The 18,667-nt window shown below is 43.5% G+C and overlaps 1 protein-coding gene and 1 long non-coding RNA gene across 4 annotated transcripts in view; one reads left to right on the plus strand and one right to left on the minus strand.

The window, feature by feature from the left end:
- The window catches only part of LOC309515731, a 606,047-nt gene that overhangs the window by 407,968 nt on the left and 179,412 nt on the right, over positions 1-18,667 (minus strand). The gene's annotated exons all lie outside the window — the stretch shown is intronic.
- JCAD (junctional cadherin 5 associated) overlaps positions 255-18,667 on the plus strand; it is a 76,000-nt gene continuing 57,587 nt past the window's right edge. The window contains exons 1-3 of one of the 3 annotated variants that reach the window (XM_082193741.1): positions 255-318; positions 828-965; positions 9,270-9,424. The gene's annotated coding sequence lies outside the window, so the exon portion shown is untranslated. Of the gene's footprint in view, positions 319-490; positions 708-827; positions 966-9,269; positions 9,425-12,943; positions 13,069-18,667 lie in introns of those variants that run through there. The other 2 variants (XM_082193740.1, XM_082193742.1) reach the window with 2 other exon arrangements.

Here is an 18,667-nt window from a genome sequence, read left to right on the forward strand (position 1 = left end):
AAGCCAGTCAGAGGAAAATAAAAGCGGAGAAAGGGATCTTGTCTGGTTTAATCATGTTGTAAAGAGACCCATCCACTGTAGTGTTTGCAAGTTTTAAAATCATCCAGACTGGATTACAAAGAACAAACTTTACAGACTAGTGCCCTGCTACCAAAAGCACATACTAACCCATATAATATTGGACTACAGCTCCCATCATCCCCAGCTGGCATGGTCATTAGCCAGAGATGATGAGAGCTGTAATCCAACATCATCTGGAGGGCACCAAATTGATTATCCCTGGCCCAGCCCTCGTGAAAAGGAAGAGAGCAGGAATCTGTAGGCTGAGCTGTATTTAAAGGGACATCCTGTTTTCCATCATGAGAGAATGGTGGCCATTTTGGTTGCCGTGATCCCAAGCAAATTCACCAAGCAACCCCCGAAAAAGCACTTTTGGGGTCTGCAATCTCAGGGCTTTTTTGGGTGGGGGAACCGTGATACAAAATTGCGCAAGATCACAGCAAACAAAATGGCTGCTGTGCTTTTGCAATAAAAAAATGAGAAGGCTATGTTTGGGAAGACGGCGCCCCAGTTTTTGGCTTCAAAGTGCTGGAAAGTACACAGTGGGCAGGGGAAGAATGTCTGCCTCAAGAAATGTCTGTTTTAGAGATCTAGATGGGGACCTAACAAAAGCACTGGCTCATGTTCTTCAAGATCTTTGTTCTGAGGTAAGGGGTGCTCAATTTGTATTTGTAAACACACCCACACAAACACCCACACAGACTCCTTTTTAGAAAGACGCTTTTGTGGCACAGTTTGACCGAATGCTGCTTAACTTTCCTCCTCAGTTTGCTGAGCTGTCGAGGCACGAAAGGGAAAGATGGCCATTGAAATATTACTGTCATGCTGCACAAGAAAACAGGAAGATAAATCACCTTCTGTGTCCTGGTTGCCCAGGGCAACTCCTAATGGATGGGCCTACTCAGGTAAAATCTTACTGCCTTGTCTTTTTTAAAAAAACAGCCAAACAAACTTAAGATGTACTGCCAGATGAAGGGGCTAAACACATGTAGCGCTTCACTCAAAAATGTGTACGTCCCGCTCTCTTGCATTTTCATCATTCAGAAATGCAAAAAGGCCCCCAGGAAGGCCACCAGAATCCCTTCTGTCTCTCTCACTCCCTCAAGCCAAGAACGGGGCGAGGGCTCATTAAATGCTGCTGTCAGTAGGCCTGGATCCCGTCCCCACACAGCGCCAAGTGATTTTAACCAGGTACACAGAATTAAGAAGAGTTCAGAAGTTCAGGGAGTTGGGACCTGGCAAGTCACTGCCAGGTACAGAGCAAATCGGCATCCATTTTGGGGATGTTGTTTGTTTGAGGTTATTGGAGGGAGCGATCGGTGGGGATTTGACAAGAGAAGAACTGATTTGCGTGACCCGTTTTTGAATTTTGACCCCCTCAAGTTTTTTGTGCGGTGAAGAAGTTGGGATTGGAAAGCTCTGTTTGGTGGCATCACAAGCTACCGCATCCTAGAAAGCAAAACACTGTGTGAAAATGGTAGGGTGAATCACATCCCGTGGCCTTCAGGCACGTTGGTGACACCCACACACCATGGCTTCCCCTAAATAATCCTGGGAACTGTAGTTTACAGCCCACAGAGCTACAATTCCCAGCGCCCTTAACACATACAGTTTCCGGGCTCCTTTGGGGGGAAGCCATAGGCAGGGGGCGGATGTGATCTAGGAATTGTTCACTGTGCTTGTTCGGCGCTGCAAGGAAGACACAGTCTGCACATCCTCAAATCACTTCACGCTTTATCACCTCTCTGGTCTGAGGCCTAATACTGAAAGCATTTTCTAGTACTAAGCACTGATGATTCCGTACTCAAACTCATCTTCAATAACAAATGGAGAGTAATATTCCATTCAAAACAAGAGTAAGCATTTTGCTATTGCCCTACGTCACAAAATATAGAGAACCTTGTAAAAAAAAAAAAAGAGGGGGCAATCAAGCAGGTTTAAACATTATTTATTGCATTTTTATACCACCTTCCAATAATCTCAGTGTACATATCCCTCCTATTATCCTCACATCACTCCTGCGAGGTATCTACTAGACTGAGGTCGCCTGTGAATTTTGTGACTGCCATCCTCCCCTCACTGCAGCCACTGTAACACACCACCATGAAAACATTGGTGCTTATATGCTTCACAAGTTTCTTTAACCTCTAGAAGACTGTACTTTGAAGATTCTTTTCCGCTCAGTACCTTATGCTCTCAAACGGCAACATCATAATGAGGCACCATTTCATATACAACGAACATACCTTTCCCTTATAAAATCATGCATGCATCAGTGATGTTATATATTACTCCCTCACAAAAACAAACCTGAGCATCTGGCTTAAGCTTGCAAACCCAGGAAATTTGATGGCTGAAATTACAGCTGTGGGCCTTCTCTTGGTGCAGTTAAATAGACCACTGTATCATAATGTTGAGGATATTAGAGATGTATATTATTTCTTCTAACATTCCACAAGATTTTTGGAGGGTGGAAACAGGGCAGTGTTGTTTTATAGTACCACAACTATATTTCTTTGGGGCCTGTGGTAACTTGGATGGACTCAAACATGCTCTGCATTTCTCTGTAGTTACCATTCTTGCCAACTATGCAGCATTTTACAGAGTTCTCCTTGAAATTCAGCATGTTCCCCACTTAGGTTGAAATGCCATGCAAAAACATAGGCTGTGATCCTAACCCCACTTGCTTGGGGTAAGTCCCACTGAATTCAATAGGGTTTACTTCCCAGTAGGATTGTTAGGATTGCTGTTAGTCAATCGGTGCAAATCAAGTTATGCTTCTTGTAGTTTAGTTTAGTCTCTTTCTCTTGTTATGAATTCACCCAGAGCTTTTAATGCTGAACTGACACTGAGGTCTACGTGACTTTTGTGCTATTTAATTCTTTGCTGTTAAATAGCTGTAACTCATTTTACCCTTGATGAGAAGAGTCCTGGTTTCACTCTGCTTTGCTTCTTTACTGTTCTGAATTGTGTGCTATACTGTACAATCTGTGTGTACTCCTTGCGATTTGTTTCCTTATCTGTAACCTGGCAATGTGAAAATACATAGTGGGCAGTTATCATAATGGGCAAAATGAAGGCTTATGCTTTCTGGGAGAGGGATAATATCTATTTCCATTTGGCTTTTTAACAGTGAGGTCTCGTGCAAGGGTGATAAAGAAGTCTTGAACAAGACCCCTGTATTATTATTTTTATCAGTCGAATGTATGTGTGCTGCAGGTAATGTATTTCAGGTAATCCCCACGTTTTTCATATGGACAATATCTCCTGTGTTCTGGGTATTACTTTGGCATACAACGACTGGCATTTATGTTTGGTATTGGGGGCTGCTGGAAACAAAATGGGTAGGTTGTGTTTCTGTGATAGTCAAAGGAAACGGAAGTAGGGAAGTGTTGAAAGGGACTACCTATGAAATGCACATGACCAAACGCCCGCTTACAAATGTGCTAATGACCTTCCAAACCAACAATGACTGTGGATGTTTAATAGCTTATCTTTACTTACTGGATTTTCCATGGTAAGTAATTACAGTCAAACCTCGGTTTTCAAACACCTCGGCTGCCAAACGTTTCTGAACACCGAAAACCTGGAAGTGAATGCTTCCGTTTTCGAATGCGCCTCGGAAGCCGAACGGCTTCTGAGGTGTGTTTCTCAAATTTCCCCATTGAATTTGCTGGCAGCCCTTTGATCCTCACTTTTCAAACGTTTCGGGATTCAAACGGACTTCCAGAATGGATTATTTTCGAAAACTGAGGTTCCACTGTACCTAAATTAAATATATATTAAAAAGTAAAATCTGGTGTTTTGATGACAATGGCATCACGTGGATGCTACAAAAGGAAGTTATGGACCTGAGCAACATCAATTCCAAAATACACTCATGTTTGGAAGCTCCTTTATCAGTGGCAGGTATAAATATTCTGAGCAAAGTAATAGCCTTTTCCTGAATTAATCCTGGGATGGACAAGGCATGAACTCTAGCAAACTCTTCTATACTAATAAACTTGTTAGTTCTGCAGTGACTAAAAACGTGGCGGCTTTCCCATGGAGAATAACAAAGTACGCTGGCTTGCAAAGTACGGTATGTTTTCACTTTGCGTTTTTGGTGGAATTAGGTTATGGTTCACAGAGTTCCATAAATATTCTCATTTAGTTATGCATGGAATAATTTATATATTTCATGTAGTTCCATTTCTAGCCTGCCCCATCCCTAGGACTTCGAGTGGGTCATAGTTTTAAAATAACAGCACCAGATAAAAATCAGACCCCCTTCCGAAACACCAAACAAAATTTTTGCTAACAGCTTAATCCTGCTCACCAAAAGCCAAATGAAAAGGTTTACGTTGCTTCTGAAAAAAGGTTGAGGTTTACCTTTGGCTGGGTACTCCTCCAAATGTTATGCATTTCCTATAAAGCAGCTTTTATTTGTAGTAAAATAGATGAAATATATGTGAATGGTGACCTTTCCTATATGGTTTCCGCCATTTCATGCGGGGAAGTGCTTTCAGGTCTGGAAATGCGGAGCCTTTGAAACAGCCCAGAGTCTTCTAAGGAAGAGAGTTCTCCTGGGGCAGTGCTTGAAGTGTTTCCCTACAACTGTATGAAAATGGCAAGTTGTCACTAGTCTCTGGCTAACAGAAATGAAACAGAGGTCTCTTCCACATATTGAGGGAAGTGCCCGCCCCCTCAGTGGAAGCAGAATTGACTTTTGTGCTTTTGTTGCAATGTGTGAAGTGGAAACTTGTGCATCTCCCACACAGGAAGCACAAAAAAAGAAACATGGCACTTCTAGATAACCTGTTTATTGAGAATTCATCCTGATTTGTTTGCAGGGAGACCAGATGACACTGGCTTTTCGATGAACATTTATTCTGATGATGATACATCCCACACTTTCCTGTCACATTTCTCACTGCAAACAGTTTTATTTTGGAGTAAGTGGGTTTGTTGTGCAAGAGGACAAAATTGTGCAACCTAAATTTGCCAGTATGTGATTGAATCACACCCCCCCCTCCAATAGTGACAGTTTGGAAGCACTGCAAGAGTGGAGTCTTATGATCTGTTTTGTTGCATGTAGTACAAAAGAGTCCCCAGAAATAAGCCTAGCTAGTATCACCTGGTGAAATGAGACCTTCCAAAAAGAAACAAATCCCACTGTCTTTCTCCTTTGGAGAGAAGATTCATTTATTTCATTTCTTAATGTATAGTTTTGTAGAGGTACATAGGTAAAGGTAAAGGTACCCCTGACTATTAGGTCCAGTCGCGAACCAGAGCAGCGCACAGAAATCCGTTTACCTTCCCGCCGGAGCGGTACCTATTTATCTACTTGCACTTTGACGTGCTTTTGAACTGCTAGATAGGCAGGAGCTGGGACCGAACAACGGGAGTTCACCCCATTGTGGGATTTGAACCGCCGACCTTCTGATCAACAAGCCCTAGGCTCTGTGGTTTAGGCCACAGTGCCACCTGTGTCCCTTATAGGAGCATAGCAGAAGTCAATTAATTCAATAATTTCTTGCCATGTTTCTAAATGTGGAAATATTTTGTGGTGATGGGATGTTTTTGCTCTCCTCTTTTTTATATTGCTAAATAAACAATCCCTTTTGATGCTCATTTCTCTGTGAAGATATTTGATCCTTATCACGCCACTCCCTTATCACTCCACTTTCATTACATAATTCCAGTGTTCATTCCTGACAGATATTCTGCATAGGTATCCCAGAATCAAGAATTCTAGAGCGCACAAAAACACAAACCATTTCTACAGTACATCAAAATAAAAGCAGTTTATTTACTGATTTCATTTATTAAAAAGTGTCTGTACTTTTTAATGAGCAAAACATCAGCTTTGAAAGGAGTGTTTTGGTTGTTTGGTTGGTTGGTTTTGTATTTCTGAGTCAAATACATATTTAAAACAAATTCGCCTGCTTACATAGAAAACTGCAACTTACTTCTGAGCAGTTTTGTGATATCCCCCACAATTTCCTTGCGATGAATTTTAAACACCATATGGTTAGGACCAACATTCTTTTCTAAAAGTCTCACTTAAAACAAAAATATTTTCCTCCGGCAGAAAGTAGATACTTAATAGTGTACTTATCAAAATAGATTGATACCTGAGCCTTCAGCTCTTAATTAAGCAAAACACATGGGGTGGTTTCTTTTTCTGAAATTCTGAGTTGGGAAGAACAGAAGGCAGACTGTTTTTGTTTGGTATTCATTTCTCATCATGCTTTTTTCAGTTCCTATCCTAGTTAAATACTGGAAGCTATATTATATCTCATGGGAAGGGACTATTGCAGTGCCAGCCTTTTGCCTTAGAGAAGTAGGATGAATCAATTTCTGAAAAGGGGGAGAAGCTTACATTAGAAGTTTAGAAAAGTGGGCCACGATCCACAGATACCAGTCTGCTCATGCAACTCCCCCAGTTCCCTGGCACCAGAACCTCCAGGGACATACCACATCCACACAGTGCTAACACTCAGGCAGCTTCATCCTGTCAAATGCCAAACACACAGAGACCCACAATGTCATCCCTAAGGCTGCCTAACTGGTCAGGGGAGTTACAAGACCACAAACCAATGACTTTCCGTTCCTCTAATAACTCTATATGCACCAACTGCAACCACTGCCGAGACATAAATGGGAAGCCATTGTCCAGGGGCTGTGTGCATGTGTGAAAGAAGGAGGCATAATAGAATTTATTTGTTTGTTTCTTATGCTTTAAACTTGTTTTTAACTTTTTGTGGTTTTACTGTCTGGTTTTATGTTTTCCTATTGTTGTAAACCGCTGTGAAACCTGTTTATGATACAGCGGTGTATAAATATTTTTATTATAAATAAATGAATATAAATAATTTGAGGAACCTTACCTTTTATGCTGAACAAATCAGCGTGGGGATTGTGGAAAGCACCAATGGTGAACTTCAGGTACAGGGTCAAATGCAGCCCTCCAGGCCTTTCTCCTTGGCCTGTAGGAGCCAGTCACACACACACACACACACACACACACACACACACACACACACACTCTCACCCGGCTTTCAGGGCCTCCCATGGTAATATGGGGATATGTGTGGCTGACATTGACTTGCATCCCTCCCCATATCTGTTTCCACTAAGCTCAATTAAACAGACACATGCCATGACATCCAATCCAATTTGTTGGTGGCCAGGAAATTCTTAATATAAAGCAACACAACATCACATATTTTACACGACATGCTGGGGAGATAACATGGAGGTGCAGGCTGGTCACCTCCTCATGTGCCCCTTTCCTATTTCACCAGGCAGGTATTAAGAGTTCATCCTCTTAATTTTATTGATGCACATTTTAAACCTTTTTGCATTAAAACTGTTTTAGCCTTTTATGCTTTTATTGCATGGTTTTTGTTTTTGAAAAAGAATCATTTAATGTTGTAAACCACTTTGATATATTTTTATCATTTAGTGGTATAGAAATATTTTTATAAATAAATAATGATAAATAAATTCTATGTAGGTCCTATGTCTTCAAGAGCTATAGAAATCAGCCAGGTTGCATCTAACCTCCAGTTCATTATCCATGAAGGCAGTGCCTGCTAGTTCAGCAAAGAAATAACTTTATTTTAGAAAGTTCTGATGTCATTAGTGCTATTTAAAGAGGCAAATGGTGGCTAGATGATAGTGTCTGGGTTACCCCAATTTCTTGGTTTATTTAAAATGCTGATGTATCAAATAATCTACTGGGACAAAAGCAGGAAGGAAGGAAGCAAGCATAAAAATAAGCTGCCACTAATGGAGGAGAATGAAACTCTTTGAGATAATGACTACCCCTAAGCAAATTATTCAGTGGCTTTATACATTATCTACAAAACTGAGATATTGATATGGATATGATGTTGACAAATTCATTGGTGTCCGTGAAACTTCAAACCTTTTGAGCAGAGGGCTCTGGAAAATAACATGGCTGGAATTGTGCTAATGAACACATAACTCTAGTGCCGAATGATATCTGCTGTGGAATTTGAAGAGTCAGAACTTCCAGCTTAACATGACTTTGGAGAAAAAATGTAAAAAGTGTGGGTGGTTTCCCCATTAAATATTTGGAAGCAGGGCTTTCTGTAAAAAGGAAATGCTCCCCACCCAGTATGACTTTTCTCCCATTCTCTTCATGCTTCGATCTGTTTAACTGCCTCCCCTGCTCCTGGTCAGCCTCTGCCTTTGAAGAGTGCTGGATATTGCTTTCAATATGCCATGATCTGTAGCCAAGGTTTGCTGATCAGGGTTTGTTGTAGCGAAAGGAACCAGGATCCCGGGTTCAGATGTAACACTCAGCCTGATATCATTGTTTGTTTCCTCCCATTGCAAATATGATCGTGGTAGAATGTTATCTCTCGTTTATCACAGGGATGGGGTATCTCAGGCCCAGGAACCCACTGTGGCCCTCTAGGTCTCTCTATCTGATCCTTGGAGCTCTCCAAAGGCCACACCCCTATTCTCGGGCCACACCCTTCAGTGGGCCTGCTTTACATCCTGCCTGGCTGGAATTCATCCTTGAACTCTGATAATGCCTCTCACTTGCCTAGGTGGAGGTTAGAGAGATGCTTGTGTGTAGAAAATAGCCTATAGCGCAAGGGTAAAATTACATTAGTTGCTCTGCTTACTTTTGTCCTCAACTCCACCCTACTGTTCTGTGGTCTCTGGAAGGTTCCTCACCTCTGGTTTACCATGGTGTCCAATTGAGGCCTTTATCTATCTACGCCTGCCAAATATAATATTCTTATTCTTAATTAAAACTGACGTTGTGCTGCAAATCAGTGGGTGTGCCTGGTCTTTGATTGCTTGGAAAACAAGACTTATCCCATCTCTGCTAGCATCCCACATAGCTGTGAAAAAATATGTCAGAATGTGGGTGTGAGGCACCTATCATCTTGTTCTGGTGATTAATCTTGTTAGCCCATAAACTAGGGAAATTCTATATTTGGTTTCAAGTTCCATTCTGTTCCTCATTCCAGGCGAGGGAACTAAAGTCAATGGAAGGCATGTCTAGAAAAGCTCCATGTTACTTTCTCTCCACCTTAGCTGGTATTTCCTACCTGACACCTGAGTTTTCACCTACCCATTTTGAAAACATGTCTAATAATTCCATGCTGAAAAGAAATCATTGTGAAAAGCTGAAACACAAAAATATATGAAAGATTAATATGTCCAAGCTTCTTTTTGCACAGGTGCCTCTATGGGCCTACCCTGGTTGGGAAAGCGTTCAAATTTATCTGAGTGAGGGCCAAGCCAGAAGAGGCACTAGAGATCCACGATTGCACCTTCTGACCTTTCATTTAAGAACATTAGAAGAGGCTGCTAGATCCATCCAAAAGCCCATCTGGTGAGAAAGCATTTTGTTATAGTCCGATGTTCAGTACAGTTTTTATACGTTCCATATGTTGGGTTTATTTTATCAAGTTTACTAATCACATCCTTATTATTTATGACTACCTAATTTGTTATACTAAATTCTTCGTAGCAGATACTTGTTAACATGCATAGGATTTCAGGTTTTATCCCAACTTGTTTCATAATTGCCTTGCATGTTGGGGTAGAATTCCTGTTTGCTCAAGTAAGTCCCAAAACAGGATAGGAGCGCAATAGCACTCTGCCTTCCTGGGATTCCCAGCAAATGATGATGATGATGATGATGATGATGATACTACAGTGGTACCTTGGGTTAAGAACTTAATTCATTCTGGAGGTCCATTCTTAACCTGAAACTGTTCTTAACCTGAGGTACCACTTTAGCTAATGGGGCCTCCCGCTGCTGCTGCTGCTGCGCCGCTGCCGTGCAATTTCTGTTCTCATCCTGAAGCAAAGTTCTTAACCTGAGGTACTATTTCTGGGTTAGCAGAGTCTGTAACCTGAAGCGTCTGTAACCTGAGGTACCACTGTAATGGCATTCAGGAGCATACAGCCTCCAATGGTGAAGGTAGAGCATAGCCATCCTGGCTAGTATTCATAGATAGCCTAATCCTGCAGGAGCCAGGGATGTGTGTCTGTTTCTGTAATGCTTTCCTCCTTTAGCCATTTCCTTAAGCTACACCCCCTTGCTCCCCACTGCTACTTGCCTTGACTTGGACAACAGACTTAATGGAATAAAGCAGCTTCAGAGGGCTGTTTAGTATTGGAAAGCAATATAGGGGTTAAGGGCTAACTCCCTGTTCCCTTGCACTGTGACCCTGATCCAACTAAGATGCTGTTTTCAAATGAGAAAGGGAAAGGCCGGGGACCCAGTTCAACATCTCCCTGCTGGAGTTTCCCTTTTGCCCTCTAAGAAACTGAGCAACAAATTCCTCTGGCCACTAGGTGGAGGAAAAGGGCAGCTGAGGCTTTGCGCTGAAATTTCTTTAACAGTTTTGCGATGATAATTAAATAGATTTGAGCCCTTCACGTAATTGGAGCATGCTCTTTGGAATCTCAAAGGAGCTCTATGTGTGTTAGGCTTAAATACTAGCAAAGGACTGGCTCTTCTCCACCATGTCGTTTTCACAAGAGTAAAGGGTATTAGTCTTGACATGCTGGCCTGATTCCAGGGTAGGTAATTGCAGCCTATTCAGCCTTTTTAAATCCCCCTTGTGGTTTCAATGGGATTTGCTGTCCTTTCCTTCTTACACTGGTAGCAGAGCATTCTGGCATCTGTGCTCTGCCTGTGACTAAAGAGATGCTTGCATTTTAGGGGCGGGCAAAACAATGCCCCACCATGAGCGGTTTTTCATAGGACTTGCTTATTTATTTATAGATCTGGATTTTGCTCTCAATGGAACTAAGCCCAAGTGTTTTTGTTTCAAAGGACGGATTAAAGTTGATCCTCGCTTTCGTTGTGTGTGTTCCCCACACTGCTCCCTCAAATTCATGTATGTGTGTGTGTGTTTTTATTTTTTTATTTTTTTAAAGCATTCATCTTAGGAAGACAGGGTGCTATTAATGGCTATGGTTTTTAACAATTGCTTCTGAGGTGTGTACAGAAGCCCAAAGCTGTATTGCCATGAAATAGCGTGACATCAGGCATATATTATCTTAAGCCTGGGATCTAATCCAGATGTTCCAAACTAGTTTTGCAGGAACAATTTCATCCTTGCATTTAATTAGGTCTGTAATTATTTCTGGTACACATGTCTGTGTTAAGACATGTTAGCTGCTTCCTTCCTCTTGCAAGTCAGAGATCTTGCCTACATTCTAGCATCCAAATGCAGACGCCTAATAGGTGCATTTGTAGCAATGTGCCCTTTTAGGGCCTGTCCACACAACCGCTTGGCCCAAAGCCCTTTGCCCTAGTCACATTGTGCCTATGGGAGCAATGACACTCTTGAGTCCCGTCCCCCCCCATCACCCACCTGCCTGCAGCTCAGCCTTCACAATTATGGACAAATCTCCGAAATTATGAGCAAGCCACGAAGGAAATATTCAATTGGTGACATACAAAACACCCTGTTGTGCATTTCTGCATGGTCAAGGGATCTCCCCAGTCAAAGGAATGCACATGGCACATCAAAGAAAACACTTGCAGCCATTTCTGCAGCTCTGGGTTCCTATGCACATCTATCAGCTATTTCCAGGTCTGTGCTCTATGGAGCAGTTGCAGCAACAGAGGACCATCCCCCCTCCACCCGTTTATGTATTTTCCCCTCGCAGGTTGTACGTATGCAGCCAGAGGCTGTGCCTGCATGGAAGCTTCCTCTGCTCATCCCTTCTCAGTCCTTTCCTGGTTCAGGGAGACAGCGGTGCAGGAGAGGGTGGGGAAGCATCAGCCGCTTCACTTGCCTGACCTGCCTTTTCCACCTCTTCTTCTGACCCACCCTGTGCTCCAGCCTCTAGCTCTGAAGCTTCCCAGCCTCCAACTCTTCTCTTCTGGCTGATACAGCCCCCCACAATCACTGCCCCCTGCTCCCAAGTCAGACTCCTGCCCCTCTTTCCCCAGTGCACACTCGTCAGCATCCTGCCAGTCCCTGACATGCACTGAGTTGAGAGGGCAAGAACACGTGGACATGCCCCAAATGTAAGGATAGGTGAATCTATCCATTTTAGTTTCCTTCTGTTTCTCATTTTCCCAGTCTTCAGCTCAGTTCTCCATATTTCTGTATCCATTCATAAATATATATGTATTAGTCGTTACGAAACTTCACCAGCATTTTAGCGCAGATTTCTCCTTTGTGTGGAATTTTGCTTAATGTGCATATTTTGCAAAGCATTTCCCCAATATAATGCATTTCTGTTTGTTCTTTTTCACTAACATGTACATTTTTATACATAGTTAACTGTAGCATATGCACTTTTATAAGCATTATTTATCTAGAGAACTGCATTGCAAACTTTGGAGAAGCGTGAATTTCACAAGGTGGCTGCATTTCTGTCAGTATATTGCTTCAGAAAGTGTGAATTTAAGTGTGGACTGAATCAAATTTCTCCCCTAGTCCCACACAAATGGATGATTTGGCTGCTGAAACCCACTTTAGCAGGTGTTGGCCATGCTTCTTGGTCAGGTATGCTCAGGTATCGAGACAGAGGTTGACCCGCACTGAGCACATCTGCTCAGCCTCCCTCATGTCAGTCTCTGGCATGAAATTCCACACATGCCTTTTATTTAGGAAAGAACACAAGCGTATGTTATCTTACTCCTCTGGAATTTTACAGTTCCTTAGCATGTTAGTTTAGCCATAATTGGCTTGCAGGGTCTCTTGAAATGTATCTCTCGACACAAAGTTCTCCTTTCCATCAAGCTTTAGGGCTGGTTCATTTCTCCAGCATTGAATGCTGAGCATTAGATTGCAAACGTACCTAATCCATCTCTCCTCCCCCATGACTAGAAATCCTGTGGTTAAAATAACACAGCCTCTATTCAGAGCACAAACTTAGAGTCGCTAGCCAAAGTGGGATTGAAAGAACTCTCAGCAGGCGGGTCGGCATTAGGGTGGCTTTTTAAAAATCCTGCTTCTTCCGATCCATGAGAGGAAAGCAAGGTGTCTCCTCTTTGCATTCAAGGTAATGATTTTCTGGGCTGTGTGTGTGTGAGAGAGTGTTGCTGTCTATGTGTGTGTGAATGTGGCCACAAAACTGCTGTTGCTATTACGAGAAGCATTTAGTGGCAAAGGCTTTGAACTGTTCACAGCTGGTCTTGTGGCTATTTCTGTACATGCAACCTGAGTGAAATTATCCCAGTGCCCTGAGCAGATAGTAGCAAACCAGCACTCCTGTGTCACCTGGAGAAGAGGGCAATGTGTTTAGAAAACTGTTTGTGGGTCTTGGGACGTCGATGGCACAACTGGATGTTGCTGCTGTGGAGTTGATCTGATGTAGTAACGCTCCACTCCTGGCTGGTTTTGTCTGGTTGAATATTCAGCACAGCCTCTCTCCAGGTCTCTCAGTGTAATCCCTATGCCAAAGGCTAAAGCTGTGCCTGACTTGGATCGCACTAGCTGTGTTTACAGTGTATGTCTTAATGCTGTTATAGTAACCACAAGACTGCCCTGTGTTCCAGAGTATTTCTTTAATGCAGCCTTGCCAGATAATTAAGCACCTCTCTGTCTGCTGGGTTCCTTTCAAAGGCACAGTGAGGGTTTGCTTCTGGTGAAAACCTCTTTTATGCCGAAATGCAAATAACAAAGCAGCTCTGCAAAATGCTGGATTAAGGGAACTCTCCACATAGTACTCTGTTATGCAAACAGTACCTGCTCCTTCCTCCTCTCCGTGCTGTGTGGATAATCAGAGGGGAATCTCAAACCACATTCTGGTTCAGGATTGGCAATCGGTGATCACCATTAAAAAAAACCCCAAACAAAACTGGAAGAAAGGAAATTGCTTTGTGGGCTCCCTCATAGGTGCCATATGCTTAGACACTTGCATGTGGGCTAATAATAATAATAATAATAATAATAATAATAATAATAGTAATAATTTATTTATACCCCGCCCATCTGGCTGGGTTTCCCCAGCCACTCTGGACAGCTTCCAACAGAACATTAAAATACAATAGTCTCATTTATACAAATGCACTGTCTCATTTATACAAATGAGACTGGCCCAAGGCCATGACTGTTTGGAGATTTAAACCCTAGTCTCCCAGGTCCTGGTCCAGTACTCTAACCACTACACCACATTGAGTCTTTCTTAGTATGTGTGGAGATGCAATGCAGGCAATGCACATATGTGATGCACATCATCTTCCTGCATGCTGAAAAAGATCATGTGTTTGCACATGTTGGCCCTCGGGATTATAGTCAGGCCCTTCCTGGGCCAAACTCCTCCATGGCTTGCTGCAGACACTCATTGAGTGCTTCTGCATGGCTGGAATGTGTCCTTGAACTGTGATGCCTCTGGCTTGGAGATACGTGTATGTATATGTGTGTAAACCTCTAAAGCTTGCACTGCTAGAATATAGCATACTGTACAATGCACATTCATTGCTCCGCCCACTTTTGCCTCTTGCCCTCCCCACCATTGGCATGTGGCTCCTGGCTGGTTGACCACAAGGGAATGTGGCCCATCAGATTGAAAAAGGTTCCCTACCTCTGTGGTACAAACATATATCTCCCTCCCTTTAAAATACACACTTGTATGTATTTAGAAATGTTAGGTGCCTGTCTTCAATGTCATCTTCAATGTCACTGTTTTTATGAGTCTTGTGGTTGATGAAGGATGCAAGGCTCCTGTTTGCCTGAGAATGGGTAGCATGGCTGTGAAGCAAGCCAGTAGTTCTGGCAGAGGTATGCATATCTTCAGTGGTGGTTGGTGCTCATTGAGGCTAGTGGGGCAGAAGGCAGAGAGCCAACAGCAGTAGTTGGAGCCAGAGCCTGTGGCAGAGGCAACTAATTCTAGTTTGGTCCCCACGTAAAGAATCTAAAAGGGAGGAAGAAGCTGATAGCCAGGGCCACCCCCTGGACTAGATTTAAGTAAGATGGCAGGCACGTGTGGGCTGGCTGGCTGACAGCCAGAGGTGGATTTAGGGGAGTGCAACTGGTTCAATCACACTCAGCGCAGAGCATTATAGTGGGCTAGGAGAGCTGAAAATAATGCCAATATATTTAACGTCTGGCAACCAATGCACCCCTTTGGCTTCAGATAGTATATGGGTAAAGTTAAAGTTAAAGGTACCCCTGACCAACAGGTCCAGTCGTGACCGACTCTGGGGTTGCGTGCTCATCTCGCTCAAGAGGCCGGGAGCCGGCGCTTGTCCAAAGACAGCTTCCAGGTCACATGGCCAGCGTGACTAAGCCGCAGCTGGCGAGCCAGCACCAGCACAGCACACAGAAATGCCATTTACCTTCCCGCTGGAGAGCGGTCCCTATTTATCTACTTGCACTTTGGGGTGCTTTCGAACTGCTAGGTGGGCAGGAGCTGGGACCGAACGACGGGAGCTCACCCTGTCACGCGGGGATTCGAACCGCCGACCTTTCGATCAGCAAGTCCTAGGCACTGTGGTATATGGGTAGACGTGTCTAAAAAGCCCAGGACACAAAATCGGCTATGTTGGCTCTGTAGCAGAAGTAATATATTGAGCATTAACTCTGGAAAATGTATACTTGATCCTGACCAATCGTAGAGCATAGGAGGCTTAGTTTGGTCAGAATTGAGCACACACTTCCATCAATGAGTATACCCTTCCTTACAATGATGGAAGCAGCCATCATTAAAGTGCTACACAGGTGCCGCCACGCTATCCATATAAAAGAGGCTGTGGTGGCTGAGTGGCAGAGCAGCACCTTCTGTTTTGCCCCAGGTGGAAAAATGGGACACACCACCCCTGCTTCATGATGATGGTACTTCTTTTTGTTGCATTGAGAGAGATGCTGCCCTAGGGTTTCCCACTTTTGTGGCATGTAAGTCAGGGTTGCTCTGAATACAGACGGCCACTTTGTAATCACACTCTATTTTTGGTAAGAGCTGCATGAAAGATGCAAAGCTGATGTGTTCAGAACAAAGAAATGTGGTTGCGTTTCAATATAGAAAGTCCAGCTGATGTCATTTTAACTCCACACAATAGTGCCAAGAATTTTCTAAGTTCCATATCAAGACTTAGTTTAAAACACACACACACTGAAAGCGTTTGCTCATGTGGAAAAATGAACTTTTGTGGAAAATATTTATGGGAACCTGCCAGAGAAGTATGTTAGCCCTTTTAAAATGGACTTGAATTACATATACAGAAAAACAAGGCACTTATGTGATCTTGCTTTCCCTATTGTTTGCAAAACCTTGGTTTTTCAAGTATCTTACAGCCTTAATTAGCATTTCTTTTTTAAAAAAATGAAAGTGGCACATGTTGTGTGCATTCATTTTTCTGGAACTGTGGAGTCATTCTTCATAACTGGGTCCTCCTTTAGAAAATGGAGCTTCCTGGGTTTAGACCAGAGGAAGGAGAGTGTCACCACTGAAATAGGATGGGGATGAGCTTGGGAGGCTCTGGGCTTAGCTCAAAGTGTTAGCTGAGAGCATCAGGGAATGGGAGCACTCCACTCACAGAGCCATAGCTCTTTTTAAAAAAAACACCACCACCACCACCAAGAAGCAGCTTATCATGGTCACTCTGGAAAAGCAAGTGGCAGATTTGTTAGCCCTTGCAAATTTTATTTCTGTAACATAACAGCCTGCTGGATCAGGCCAATGGCCCATCTAGTCTAGCATCCTGTTCTCACAGGGGCAAACCAGATACCTGTGTGTAACCTGCAAGCGGAATTTGAGCACAAGAGCAGTCTCCCTTCCTGTAGCTTCCAGCAACTGGTGCAGTCATACCTCGGGATAAATATGCTTCAGGTTGTGCTCTGCAGCGACCTGGAAGTAACAGAGCACGTTACTTCCGGGTTTTACTGCTCGCGCATGCGCAGATGGCCAAAATGACATCACACGCATGCACGGAAGCGGCAAAATGCGACCCGCGCAGACGCGCTGTCGCATCTTACCTTCTGTTCAGGATGCAAACGAGGCTCCGGAATGGATCCCGTTTGCATCCCGAGGTACCACTGCATTTCTTCCTCCCATGGTGGATTAAAATGTTTTCTGCTCTGCAGGGCTGATGTGTGCTGCAAACAAACTGAAAGAACTCTCTCAGGTCCTCTGAGATGATGATGAAAGGGCTAGAAGCACCTGTGTCAGGTCTCTTGTCCAGAATACACGCAGATAACCAGAGTGAGTCCTATGCAGAAATAAAATCCGCATGGCTGGGTATTTGCCAAGTGCCTTTACCCCCAGCCAGGCAGCCACTGACATGAATCTCCTGCCCCTGCTCTTTCACATCACCACTGCAACCTCCTTGTTCACGCATCTCTTGCTCTGCCCCAAACTATGGAGTATTAGCCAAAAAAGGACCAGGAGATGCCACGGACAGCTCCTTCGTTGGCTCCCTATGTAGCAGGCAAATGGGTGCTACAAGGATGCGGAAACGGAGCAGGGCAGCAGGTAATGGTGGTGGTGAAGAGAAAGGCTTATGGTGGGAGGGGGAACATTGGGGTCTACGATTCCATGATTCTATGATTCTGGTATTAAAATGCCATTTTCTGATGCAGCTTTTTAATGTATTTTCCACTAAAGGCTTTCCTCCATCAAGGAAAGAGTTAATTGAAATTGGCCGCTAGATCCAAGCCAACTGGAATCAGTGGGACACCCATCAGGTTCAATATAAATACCTTGACAGTCAGGGAGCTACAGGCTGGGCAGTTAGACACATTTTCCCTCCGTTTAATTTCTGATGGAGAAAGGGTTCTTCACCGGAATCGACAATACAGGCACATTAGCCTCATAGGGATGCTTATAGCCACTGGCCTAGTCATCCCTCATGTTCAGCCAAGCATCTTGTGATTATGTCAGTGCCGATTATTCCAGCTTTTCGTCTCTGCACTTGCAGCGTCTACTGGAAGATCTGTGAGCTCAGAATAATCTAGCTAAACAAAGGGGGTGTCCTGCGCAAAGAGCTTCAGGCTTTATACAGCTGTGGCTGTGCATTCTCCACTGGACATGTGCAAAAGAAGCTGGTGAGAATACTCAGGATTCATTTGCACTTGTGATTCACTTATACTCAGGATTCATTCAATACTAGGGCCTGATGAGGCACCAGAAGTCTTAAACAGGGACCCCAGTATGCCCGGCACTGGTTTTCTACTCTCTATACTGCCAGGCTGCTGGCTGGGAAAGGAAATTGAAGCTGGTTAGAGATAGAACAACAGTTGAGATGTTTGCATCGAAAGCAATATCTTCATAATCACCATCAACAGTAATAATAATAATACGGATCAGAATCCTCCTGGCTATCAAGTGGTGTTGGAGAGGTACTCTCCCAGGACCAGAGGTTCCCCACCCTTGCACCCTTGTTTCCACATTACCTGCCTGCTTCCTCACCTGCTCTAGGTTTTTTTATCAGTACTTGGACCTCAGTTCCTGACAGAGAATATTTTGTCAGAGATTTGAGATGCCCAATTCTTAATGACTTTCACCAGGCCAAAGCCTCTAGATTATGATGCTGAGCAAGTCCCACCAAAATGAGATTCTGTGCTTTGGTGGCTTGTTTTTCATTTCATTTCATTTTTTTAAAAAAAGCTGTTGAAATCGTCAAGCTGTATATTCTTGAATCCTCTGAAATTTACGCTTGTAA

This window comes from Podarcis vaucheri, assembly GCF_965113315.1.
Source record: "Podarcis vaucheri genome assembly, chromosome: 12".
Lineage (NCBI taxonomy): Eukaryota > Metazoa > Chordata > Lepidosauria > Squamata > Lacertidae > Podarcis > Podarcis vaucheri.